Consider the following 12901-nt stretch of genomic DNA (forward strand, 5'->3'; position numbering starts at 1 on the left):
AGCCAACACATTCCCCAGGGAGCAAACTTGTTATAGAGGAAGCTGGGATTGAACTCTGAACTCCGACACCCTGAGCTGTAACGAGCATCATGACCACTGACCTGGAAGTAGTTCGAGCAATCTGGTCTTGGGCTGGAGGATCTGCTTAGATTCCCGGCTGGTGGGAAGGGAGGAGGTAAAAGAGCAGATTCTGCATCCCCTGTGACTGCACGAACAAGTGATATTGGGAGGGGAGCAGTTGGTGAGGACAGAAGAGGAAATCTATGTTTATTGCACACAGTAGCTACTTTACTCAGTCCAGGAGGTACCTAATAAAGTAAGCACTGAGTGTAGCATGTTGGTGTTCTTCTGCTGTATGTTGTAGCCCATCCACTTCAGGGTTCAACGTGGTGTGCATTCAGCAATGCGTTCCTGCACAGCGCTGTTCAACACATGGTTATTTAAATTACTCACCTTCCTATCAACTTGAAAATGTCTGGCCACTTTCCTCTGACCTCTGACCTCACCAACAAGGCATTTTCACCCACAGAACTGCCGCTCACTGGGTGTCTTTTAGTGCTTATTGCACCATTCTCTGTAAACTCCAAGGAATATGGAACATCAAAATCCCAGGAGATCAGCAGTTTCTGAGATAATCAAATCACCCCGTCTGGCACCAACAATCATCCCACGGTCAGAGTCACTTGGATCACATTCCCATTCTGACATTTGGTCTGAACAGTAACTGAATCTCCTGACCAAGTCTGCATGCTGTTATTTGATTGGCTGGTTAAATAAATGTACTAACAGGCAGGTGTGCAGTTGTACGTACTAATATGGCCACTGAGTGTATACTGCACCTGGTTTCTCCTCTTCTCACAGGATTACTTTGCCCAACCAATTTCACCCCCCTTCACCCTCTCTTTTTCCATTCCCTATTCTGCCTCCCCTTTTACCCATTCTCTTCACCTGCCTATTTACAACCCTCTTTTGCCCCTCCTGTCCTTTTTCCCACGGTCCACATTACTCACCTATCAGATTCCTTTTTCTTCAGCCCTTTAACTTTTCCACCTATCACTTCACAGCTTCTCACTTTGTTCCCCCTCCCCATCCACTTACCTTACCCCTCACCTGGATTCACCTATCATATTCTAGTTTTTACCCCCCTCCTCCCCCACCTTCTTTTTCTGTCTTCTCCCCCCCCCCCAGGCCTTTCTAGTCCTGATGAAGGGTCTCTCCCCGAAATGTCAGTTTTAATTCACACTTGCACTTCTTCCGGGTTAGTGTATTTCACTCCGTGCTTGTGGGATTTTCTACTCTACATTAAAGAAGGTAAACGTACATTGTGGGAACGCTCTGCAGAACCCATTTGCCTACCCCACTCCCACTTTGACACCTCTTACTCTGGACAACCCTTCACCAACAATGCCCAATGCTAGCTCAAGAAAGAACACCACACCATCCATGCTGAAATCCTCTGGGGAATATTGAACCCAGTGTGGCGTGTGGCCAAGTGGTTAGGGAGTTTGACTAGCAACTTGAAGGTCATGAGTTCGAGCCCAGCTGAGGCAGTGTGCGTCCTTGAGCATTGCTCCAAATGGGTACCCGCAAAATGCTGGGGGTCAACCTCGTGATAGACTGGCGTTCTATCCGGACGGGGGGGGGGGGGGTGGGGGAGTCTCATACTCTCAGTCGCTTCACGCCTCAGAAACCGGCATAAGCACCAGCCTGATGAGCCCCAAAGGCTCGGGCCAGGACTTTGACTTTGAATATTGAACCCAACAACTTCAAATAATTTGTCACTCCTGTTTGCCTGATTGAACATAGCAACATAACCTTTGTTGCACTTTCTCCACAGATGCAATCTGACTTCCTGAATATTTACAGCAATTTCAAAATTCCCAGCAGCTCCAGACAACCAAGGAGTTACCGAGGGATTGCCTTCCCAGAAAACTGATCCATTTCATGATTTTTTGCAATGTGAACCCCCTGTTCCCATTGAAAGTCATGTTATGAGCTGAGATGCATTTCTACAAGATGCTTTTCTCTCAGATTAAGCTATTTTAGCAGTTTTGACTAAGTGACAAACTTCAACAGCTGAGGTTAATTGTGAGCTTGGGGAAGGACAAGGCTCCCGGCAAAGAAACAACAATTTTTGTTAATTTTTAAATTTTTATTTACTCACTACCATGAGGCAACTAGGTTCGGAAATAACATCACCATACATTTTGGTTCAGCATTCGCTATGAAGTTCCTCCATTGCTACATCCTCTCCAGTGCGAAGATGTGTGAACAGGTGTCTCAGTGTGCAGCGCTGTTGTGCTCTTCTAAATACGAGGCAATTTTCTCTGACTCACAGGATTAAGAAATATTTTTGGAAGTAGGAAAGTCAAGTAAAGTGAAGGATCAGGGTTCGTGGGAGAAATGCAATCGAGGACGAGTTTGGGGGTAGTATGTTAAAGTGCTAAGAAGATGAAAATGGAGTAAAGGTCAAGGGATCACTCTAAGGAGTTAGCCATGGCTGCTAGGTCTCCCTTAGTGCAAAACCTCAGAGAATATATCTTGCAGATTAAGAGCAGAACAGTAGTGCACTCTGAGACATCTGTTCACTTATCTTCAAAATGCAGATGAGAGGGCTTTTTTCAATCAACAGCACATCCACATCTTATTGCCCCATGGGAATGAGTGACTAAAAATAAATCTGTTTTTTCCCCCCCCACATTTTATTTAAGATGCTCGGATCAACGAGAACATCTCCTCCACAATCTCCATCAGCACAGGAGCACCACAGGGATGTGTGCTTAGCCCCCTGCTCCACCTGCTTTCTACCCGTGTCTGTGTGGCTCAGTACAGCTCCAACACCATATACAAGTTTCCTGATGATATCACTGTTGTGGGCTGTGTCAAAGGTGGTGATGAATCAGCATACAGGAGGGAGACTGAAAACTTGGCTGAGTGATGCGATAACCACAACATCTCACTCAATGTCAAATAGACCAAGGAGCTGATGGTAGACTTCAGGGGAGGGAAACCAATGGTCCGTGAGCCAGTAATCATCGGGAGATCAGAGGTGGAGACGGTCAGTAACTTTAAATTCCTGGGTGTCACGATCTCAGATGACTTGTCCCAGACCCATCATATATACATTATTGTGAAGAAAGCACAGCAGAACCTCTACTTCCTCAGGAGTCTGCAGAGGTTCAGCATGTCATTGAAAACCTTGGCTAACTTCTATAGATGTGTGGTGGAAAGTGTGCTGACCGGCTGCGTTCCAGCCTGGTATGGGAACACCAATGCCTTTGGGCAAAAAATCCTATGAAAGGTCATTGATTCAGCCCAGTACGTCACAGGTAAAACTCTCCCTATCATTGAGTGCATCTAAATTAAACACTGTGATAGAAAAGCAGCATCAATCATTAAAGATCCTCACAACCCAGGTCATGAACTTTTCTCACTGCTGCCATCAGGTAGAAGGTACAGGAGCCTCAGGATTCACACCACCGGGATTAATAATAGTTACTACCCCTCAACCATCAGGCTCTTGAACAAAAAGGGATAACTACACTCATTTAAGGACTCTGTTGCTATTGGCACAGTTTGTTGTCCATTGATCCTGTTTACAGTTACTGTTCTAGAGCTTTGCTAAGCATGCCTGCAGGAAAACACAGTCTCTGGGTTGTAGCGGCATGTATGTACTCTGATAATAAATTTTTACTACTACTATTTATTTTACCCCTTGTAAATTGACAGGGGCAAATTTTATTCCGCATCTCAAATTCTTTGTTGACCTGTAAATTCCCTGAGAACCAGTTTCCGTTACCTGAGTGGCAGTAATGTGGGGACCTGCTTCTTTAGATTTCAACGTTTCTCTTTACCTCCCTCTGCTTCCACCTCCTCCAGACAGATCGGCCACATTAACATGCATTACCAGCAACAGCATTTGTATCACCTGCGTTCTCTTGGTTTCCAGTCTATGCAGAAAATTCACTTTTTTCTCCCCCACCTGCCTTCAATGCTTCTCAGCTTTTCCAGTGTTGATGAAAGGTCGCCGACTGAATACATTAACAATTATTCTATAAGATATGCCTGACCAGCTACTTCTCCAATATTTTCTGTATTTATTTCAGTTCCAGCATCTATTTTTTTTTGCCTTTTATTCCCAATGCTGAACACTGATCAACACTTCTTACATAGAACACAGGACATTATAGCGCAATGCAGGCCTTTCAGCTCACCATGTTTTAACCTACTGCAAGATCAATCTAACCTTTCCCTCCTACATAGCCCTCCATGTTTCTACCATCCATGTGCATTTTTAAGAGATTCCTAAATGTCCCCGATGTATTTGCTTCTACCACCACCCCAGGCAAGGCACTCCACACATTCACCACTCTCTGTGTAAAGAACAGATCTCTAACATCCTCCATATACTTTTCTTCTCTCACATTCAAACTATGATCCTTGGTATTCGCCATTTCAGCCTTGGGTATGTCTATAGCTCTCGTGCCATATATCTATGCCTTCAAGGGATGCTAGTTTGGCAGTCTCAAATCTGCAAAAGCATATTCAACACACGTTTAATGACACATTGTCATAATGACAAATTGTTCACCAAAATATCAAAATACAATGTCAAAAATATCAAAATTGCATGAAATCTAGTGTCTTACCACTGATCAACAAGACTCAAAACCTGGACTTCTGTACCTCCCTCTGCAACTCGATCCTTAACTTCCTCACCAGATCATAGTCAAAGCCGATCAGGTATAACATCTCCTCCTCACTGACAATCAACACTGGTGGACCTTGAGATGAGTACTTGTCCACTGTTCTACTCTCTCTACACCTGTGGTTGTGCATCTAGGCACAGCTCAAACGGTAAATAAAAAGTTGCAAATGACACAACTATAGTGGGCAGAATTTCAGATGGTGACAAGGAGTGAGGTAGATCAGCTGGTTGAGAGGTGTTGCAACAACAATCTTGCACTCAACATCACTAAGACCAAGGAACTGAAAGTGGACTTCAGGAGGTAGAAGTTGAGAGAATATCCACCAATCTTCATCGAGGGATCAGCAGTAGAAAGGGTGTTCAGTTTCAAGTTCCTAGGTGTCAACATCTCTGAAAATCTTTCCTGGGCCCAACATATTGATGTAATTACAAAACTCAAAGTATATTTGTCATCAAAGTACAAATATGTCACCATATACAATCCTGAGATTCATTTTCATGCAAGCATACTCAATAAATTGACAATAGAATCAATGAGAGAAGGCACAGCAGTGGATATATTTCATTAGGAGTTTGAGGAGATTTGTTATGTCACCAAAAATTTACTGTGGAGATGTACTGTGGAGAGCATTCTAACTGGTTGCATCACCGTCTGGCATGGAGGGACCACTGCACAGGATCGGAAAAAAAACTGCCAGAAGTTGTAAACTCAGCCAGCTCCATTATGAGCACTAGCCTCCCCAGCATCCAGGACACCTTCAAAATATGAGGCCTCAAAAAAGTGGCATCCATGACTGAGGACCCCCATCACTCAGGACATGCCCTCTTCTCATTGCTACTATCAAGCAGGAGGTACAGGAGCCTGAAGACACACATTCAACAACTCAGGAACAGTCTCTTCCTCTCTGCGATCAGATCTTCAACCCATGTGCACAATCTCACTTTTTATTTCTCTTTTTTTTTGCTCTGTTTTTGCACTACTTAATTTGCTTTATTTGTATTTCTTGTTGTAATATACTTTTTAATGATTCTGTAATGCATTGTATTGCCCCCGCAAAATAATAAATTTCATGACATATGCCACTGATATTAAACCCGATTCTGATACATGTCAACCTATGTAGTCACAGTTCAAAGCAATCCAGTCAGAATGTTTTACAGGATGGGTAAATACACTCAGTGGCCACTTTATTAGGTACACCCACACACCTGCTTGCTAATGAAATTATCTAATCAGCCAATCATGTGACAGCATGTGAAAGAAAAAATATGTAGTCATAGTCAAGAGGTTCAGTTGTTATTCAGACCAAACATCAGAATAGGGAAGAAATGTGAACTAAGTGATTTTGACCATGGAATGATTGTTGGTGCCAGACAGGGTGGTTTGAGTATCTCACACACTGCTGATCTCCTGGGATTTTCACACACAACAGTCTCCAAGGTTTACAGAGAATGGCACGAGAAACAAAAAAACATCCAGTGGGTGCCAATTCTGTGGGCGAAAACACTCTGTTGATGAGGGAGCTCAGAGCAGAACAGCCAGATTGGTTCAAACTGACAGGAAGGAGACAGTAACTCAAATAACCGTATGTTACAATAGTGATGTGCAGAATAGTACCTCTGAATGCACAACATGTTGACCCTTGAAGTGGATGGGCTACAGCAGCAGAAGACCATGAATATACACTCACTGTCCAATTTATTAGATACAGGATGTACCTAATAAAGTCGAAACTGTGTGTGCATTGTACAGTGCCTTGGAAAAAGTATTGAACCCCCAACCCTTTGTTCACATAAGTGAGCGGATTAGCTGCTAATTTTTATTCACAGTAGAGCCCCCCCCCCAAAAAAACAGGGGAAATTGTAAAGCATGAAAAAATAAAAATTGATAAACTGAAATGTTAGCAGTTCAAAAAGATTCATCCCCCTTTACTCAGTAGTTAGTTGAACCAGCCAGTAGTGCTTTTGGATAAGTCTCTATTAGCTTTGCATAATGTGATGGAGTTAGACTTCCTCATTGCAAAATTGTTCAGGCTGTGCCAGGTTAGTTGGGGAGCAATGGCGGGCAGCAACCTTGACACTGTGCCAGAGGTGTTCGATTGGGTTAAGATTAGAACTCTGTGTCATTCAACGACATCAATTTTCTTCATCAGAAGACACTTGAAGCAGTGTGCTATGGGTCATTGTCTTGCTGAAAGACAAACTTGCTCATTTCTGTGGAGGCCAAGTCATTGAGTGTATTTAAGGCAGAGGTCGATAGGTTTATTATTAGTCAGTGCATGAAGGGTTATGGGGAGAAGGCAGAATCGTGGGGCTCAGAGAGAAATGGATCGGCCATGATGAAATAGTAGAGCTGACTCTGTGGGCCCAATGGCCTACTTCTGCTCCGATATCTTATCGTCTTATTTCACTTCAGTTTTTGAATATTTAGTTTTTCATGTTTTATAATTTTCCCTTTAAAAAGAACAAGTCATTCCCAATTAAAGTTTTCAGTTAAATTGATCAAAAGCTCTGGTTGCAATACTTACTTACGTGAACAAAGGGTTGAGTGCTGAATACTTCTTCAAGGCACTGTGTGTTATGTTCTTGTGTCTTCTTTTCACAGAAAAAAAGTATGTTAAAACTAGTTTATAAATAATCACTTATCATGATGCGGGGGTTTGCATGTCAGTTCTCCTGAGTTGAATTGAATAGATTCTGTTTGTCCCAACTCCTGAATCAGCACTCTCCAATCAATGGAAATGACAGTAATTACAAGGAGCAGTAATTACAAGACACTGATCAGACTGTCCAGAAAACTGTGCATGAACACAAAGGGGAAGTTCTTTTGCACTCAACAAGAACTTCAAACTCAAGTTTGTGCATCAGCAAACTTAGATCTTCTAATTAATTCCTGTTCACCAAGCTGATTTTAAAAACATTGGATTATTCTGAACTCAACTGAAGAGCTGCCCTCTTAAACATAAATAGACTTTATATCGTCATGACAGTAGTAACTAAATAATAGAATGAAAGAGGAATATAGCATTTAAATCTTTGTCTGTAATTCCTGTTTTTACTATTTGGAATCTTCCTTCCCCCCCCCCCCTTCTCCCAATCTTGTTTCACTGACTGACGATACACAATGAGCTTCTGGAACTAAGACTACATCTCATTCTGTAAACACTGAGTTCATCACAAGGAAACAATGAATGGTTCTGTTGTCAAAGAATACAGCAGAAAGGATGGGCACAATTCTTTCAGAAGCAGGAGGAATGATCATATTCACAAACCCTACAACTCAGGCTGAAAACGCCCAGTTTACTGTAGGTCACAAAGCTACAAAGGAAGAGTAATTCAAACGAGACTGTGGTTGCATTGCATGACTTTCAGCAGTAAATTAACCAAATTAGGTTTTGGCACAGCACATGATTCGTAACAATTTAAAGTCCGTTTCTGAGTGTCATAGAACACTACAACACAGAAACAGACCCTTCAGCCCAAGAAGTTCCTGCTGAATTATTATTCTGCCTTGGCCCATCAACTTGTACCTAGACCACAGTACTCCATATCTCTCTCATCCATGTACCTATCCAAATTTCTCTAAAATGCTGAAATCAAACTCATATCCACCAATTCCACAAGCAGCTCATTCCACACTATCACCACCCTCTGAGTGAAGAAGTTCCCCTTCATATTCCCTGTAAACATTTCACCTTTCACTCTTAATCCACGACCGCAACCTTTGTGGAAAAAGACTGCTTGCATTAACAATATACATATATGGTTCAGAATAAAGTCCGAACCTTTTCAAACTTTCCCCATAACTCAGGTCTTTTGCCCCGAAATTCCTTAACATAACTCAAGATGGCAAGGGTATTGTATGATTCAAAATCAGCTTGTTGCCCATTTGATAATAAAACGAATTAATTTTTGGTAGGATCTTTATTTGTCCAGCAACTAATTTCTTGTATAAAACTCCCTCAGAAGATACCAATAATAATGCACCAGGTCTATAAAATGGCTGTTTCGATTTACTCTTGAAATTGTAGTACAAACACTTTAGACTATCTGTCCTAACTGAGATGTGTAACAGCATTAAGGGGACCTTCCTATTAGGCAAAGACCCTTTGCTTGGTAGACAGATGGAAGACCACGATCACCCTTGTCATATGACACAGCACATAATGAAAATGATGATGACAATGAAGATGACTTCTTGGAATCTCTGGCATAGCCCCACGATGTCTGGACTGCTTGACCCTAGAGATCAAAAATCATACCCATTCTCAACATCCTAGCAACAAGGATCATTCCAGCCTGCTGTCATTTATCTCTGTCATATATTTCTGCTGCAGTACAGAACTTGAAGTCAGCTCCAAGCATATTTCAGGTTGATGACATTTCTTCAGGAAGGTCATTAGCTAGAAATATTAATACCGCTTCTCTCTCCACAGATGCTGCTTGACCCAGCATTTTGTTTTCAGATTGAATTTCCAGCATCAGTGTTTATTTTTAATTCAGGAGTAAGAAAAGCTTTTCATATTTGCTTTTTTTGTAGGAAAAGATAGCCCTGATAAGAAGGGTCTCCTCTCCAGTTACCCCTTCCCCATCCAGGTTGCCCTGCCTAGAGTAATTATCCAGAGATGCACACCTCCGTCATTGGTTTAAGAATCATTAAGTCATAAAATACAGTGCAGAAATATGTTCTTTGGCCCATCTAGTCCATGCAGCCCATCCAGACTTCTGCCTAGTCCCATTCACCTTCACCTGGACCATAGCTCTTCACCCCTCTCTCATCCATGTACCTATCTAAACTTCTCTGAAATGTTACAATTGAACTTGTATCTACGTACCTTTGCACTGCACTTCTGCTGAACAACAACAAGTTTCATTTCACATTAGTTGGCAGCCGTCGATCCCAGGGGATCATGGGTTTGCTCCTCTGGTGGACTACGTCCTCTCCAGGGTGCAAACCTGGGTGGAAAGATTTGAAGAACCGGCTGTTGCCCATGCAGCAGGATCCCCCTCTCCACGTCTCTGCTGTAGTCCAAGGGAAGGGCAAGTACTGACACAGCTTGGCACCCAGGCTCATTGCAGAGGTTGCCAGGGTGAAGTTGTAAACAACATCAAATTGCCTCAGGGACCCCGGCTCCAGATTTCTTGGTTGGAGATTACTCCTGAAGTCTTTCCCATGGGTGGGTATGGCTGCAAGGCAGCGGAGGTTTAAAATCAGAGTCTTCTCTCTCCTAGGTGGGCTGCCGTCCAAGGCTGATGGAGCCCCACCTGCCTGAACTTCACATTAAGGCAGTGATAATAAACCTGCTTCTGATATTGATTAAATATGGCTCAATAAGGCATGCTTCTACTCCTGAGAAGGTACTCCTCTTACTTTGGGTTCAGTTTCATCTATTGGGTCACAATGCATAGAATTTATACCCTTATCTGATTAAATCACAATATCAGGCTTTCTACCCATACTTATAGCATGACCTTGTTTTGAACCGATGGAAAAGGCCCTTTTTGATAAAGTTTAATGATAATTAATTTTAATATAATTGGACAGACAGACAGAGAGACATACTTTATTGATCCCGAGGGGAAATTGGGTTTCGTTACAGCCGCACCAACCTAGAATAATGAAGAAATATAGCAATATAAAACCATAAATAGTTAAATATATAATAAGTTAATCATGCCAAGTGGAAATAAGTTCAGGACCAGCCTATTGGCTCAGGGTGTCTGACACTCCGAGGGAGGAGTTGTAAAGTTTGATGGCCACAGGTAGGAATGATTTCCTATGATGCTCAGTGTTACATCTCGGTGGAATGAGTCTCTGGTGGAATGTACTCCTGTGCCTAACCAGTACATTATGGAGTGGATGGGAGTCATTGTCCAAGATGGCATGCAACTTGGACAGCATCCTCTTTGCACACACCACCGTCAGAGAGTCCAGTTCCACTCACACAACATCACTGGCCTTACGAATGAGTTTGTTGATTCTGTTGGTGTCTGCTACCCTCAGCCTGCTGCCCCAGCACACAATAGCAAACATGATAGCATTGGCCATTACAGTCTCATAGAACATCCTCAGCATCTTCTGGCAGATGTTAAAGGACCTCAGTCTCCTCAGGAAATAGAGATGGCTCTGACCCTTCTTGTAGACAGCCTCAGTGTTCTTTGACCAGTCCAGTTTATTGTCAATTCGTATCTCCAGGTATTTGTAATCCTCCACCGTGTCCACACTGACCCCTCACTGGTGCCTCAGCCCTCCTCAGGTCCACCACCAGCTCCTTAGTCTTTTTCACATTAAGCTGCAGATGATTCTGCTCGCACCAGAATTATGCTATTACTTGATACCAGCGAGCACTTAAACAGTTATTTTAAACCTTCATTAAATGCTGCTACTTCAAAATGCTATAAATTTGAATAGCAATTAAATCCTATGCAAATATAACAATCTATGCAACCTTACAAGTTAAGAAAGGGAATACGTGTTGCAGTCTCAGAAATCTGTCACATTTATAACAGGACAAAAATGTTGAAGGATGAAGGATAGTACTGAAGCTCTTTCTTGTTGGTTTATGCAATTTGTTTTTTTTTTGTGAGTGAATGTGGGAGAAGTTGTTGATGTTCTTGTTCTCAGTTATGTGATTTGTTGTTTTTGTGCTGGGGATTGAAGTTTTTCTTTAAATGGGGTCCTTGGTTTTCCTTTTTTCCTGGCTGTCTGTGAGGAAGACGAATCTCAGGCCTGTATAGTGCATACATACTTTGATAATAAATGTACTTTGGATCCTTTGAAAGAGGAACCTGGCTGTGTAAAACTATTTGCCATCATTCTTTATGATCTTGTAATACAAATTCAAAAGTATGGTGCACACAATACTGTAATAAAGAGCTTTCTTGTTCCTTTTACAGCAACTACTTCCAGAATGTTCTTTGTAGTTAGCTTTGTAGATGCCTCAAGAAGGCAGCATCCATTATTAAGGACCATCACTATCCAGGCCATGCCCTCTTCTCATTGCTACCATCAGGGAGAAGGTACATGAGCATGAAAAACAGACAGAGAATGAGTCTCTTTCTCTCTCTCGCTCTCTCTCTCACTCTATAGCTTCTTCCTCTCTGCCATCTGAACAGTCCGTGACCCATAAACACCATCTCACTTTTTGCTCTCATCTTGTACTACTTAATTTTAAATTATTCTTATTATGATTTATAGTAATTTTTTTAATGCATTGCTACTGCAAAACAACAAATTTCACATCATACAGTACTGTACCAAAGTCCTAAGCACATGTATTATAGCTCAGGTGCCTAAGACTTTTACATGGTATTACAGAAATGTTATGTACTGTACCTTATTGCTGTGAAAACAAAAACTTCATGACATACATGAGTGATGATAAACCTGATTCTGACGTGGGTCTCTATTGTGGACTGAGTGGGAAGGGGGCAGGGAGAGGGGAATCATGGTTGGGAAAAGGGGAAGGGAGAGGGGAAGGGAAGGGGAGGGGGAGGGGAGGGAATGGGAAACACTCTGTAATGATCAACAAACCAATTGTTTAGAATCAAATGACCTTGCCTGGTGTCTCAGGGCTGAGTGTGTCTGTACCCATGCCACTGCCCCACCCCTTCTGGCACTCCTTCTCTTCCACCTGTCGCACACTGCCCCCCCCCCCCAACCACGGTGTTCCACCGTCACCATCCCCAACATGCTTTGCTCACGCCAGATTTACAAACTCGCTTGTCTTTCCATGTTGACAAATACAGTACTGTGCAAATGTCTTAGGCACTCTAGCTATAAATATGTGCCTAAGATTTCTGCACAGTACTGTACGTCAGTAATGACAAACCTGATTCTGAATTCTTTCTTCATAAAGAAGTATGCTATGTTCTAGCAAATTGCAGTTTATAAAACGTGCCATAAGATACCTGACCGATTAAAATATTACTGGATTGTTGTCATCTCATTTTCGATTTCACTGTTTTTTTACAGTAACACTAACTATACAGATAAATTAGTAAAGGACAGAGAAACTGCAAGAGAGTTAGGACTAAGTACTGTGATGGGGTAGAAAATCATAAACACGAGATGCTCAAAATCCAAATCAACACACAGAGAACGCTGGAGGGTCACAGCAGGTCAGGTACCATTGATGGAAATGAATAAACAGTCGCTGTTTCAGGCTGAGACCCTTCTTCAGGACTGAGAAG

At 42.3% G+C, this 12901-nt stretch overlaps 1 protein-coding gene across 2 annotated transcripts in view; it reads right to left on the bottom strand.

Moving 5' to 3' along the window:
* The window catches only part of epb41l3a (erythrocyte membrane protein band 4.1-like 3a), a 311655-nt gene that overhangs the window by 228186 nt on the left and 70568 nt on the right, over window positions 1-12901 (bottom strand). The window lies entirely within an intron of this gene.

Source organism: Hypanus sabinus, chromosome 1, assembly GCF_030144855.1.
Source record: "Hypanus sabinus isolate sHypSab1 chromosome 1, sHypSab1.hap1, whole genome shotgun sequence".
In the NCBI taxonomy this organism is placed as follows: Eukaryota; Metazoa; Chordata; class Chondrichthyes; order Myliobatiformes; family Dasyatidae; genus Hypanus; species Hypanus sabinus.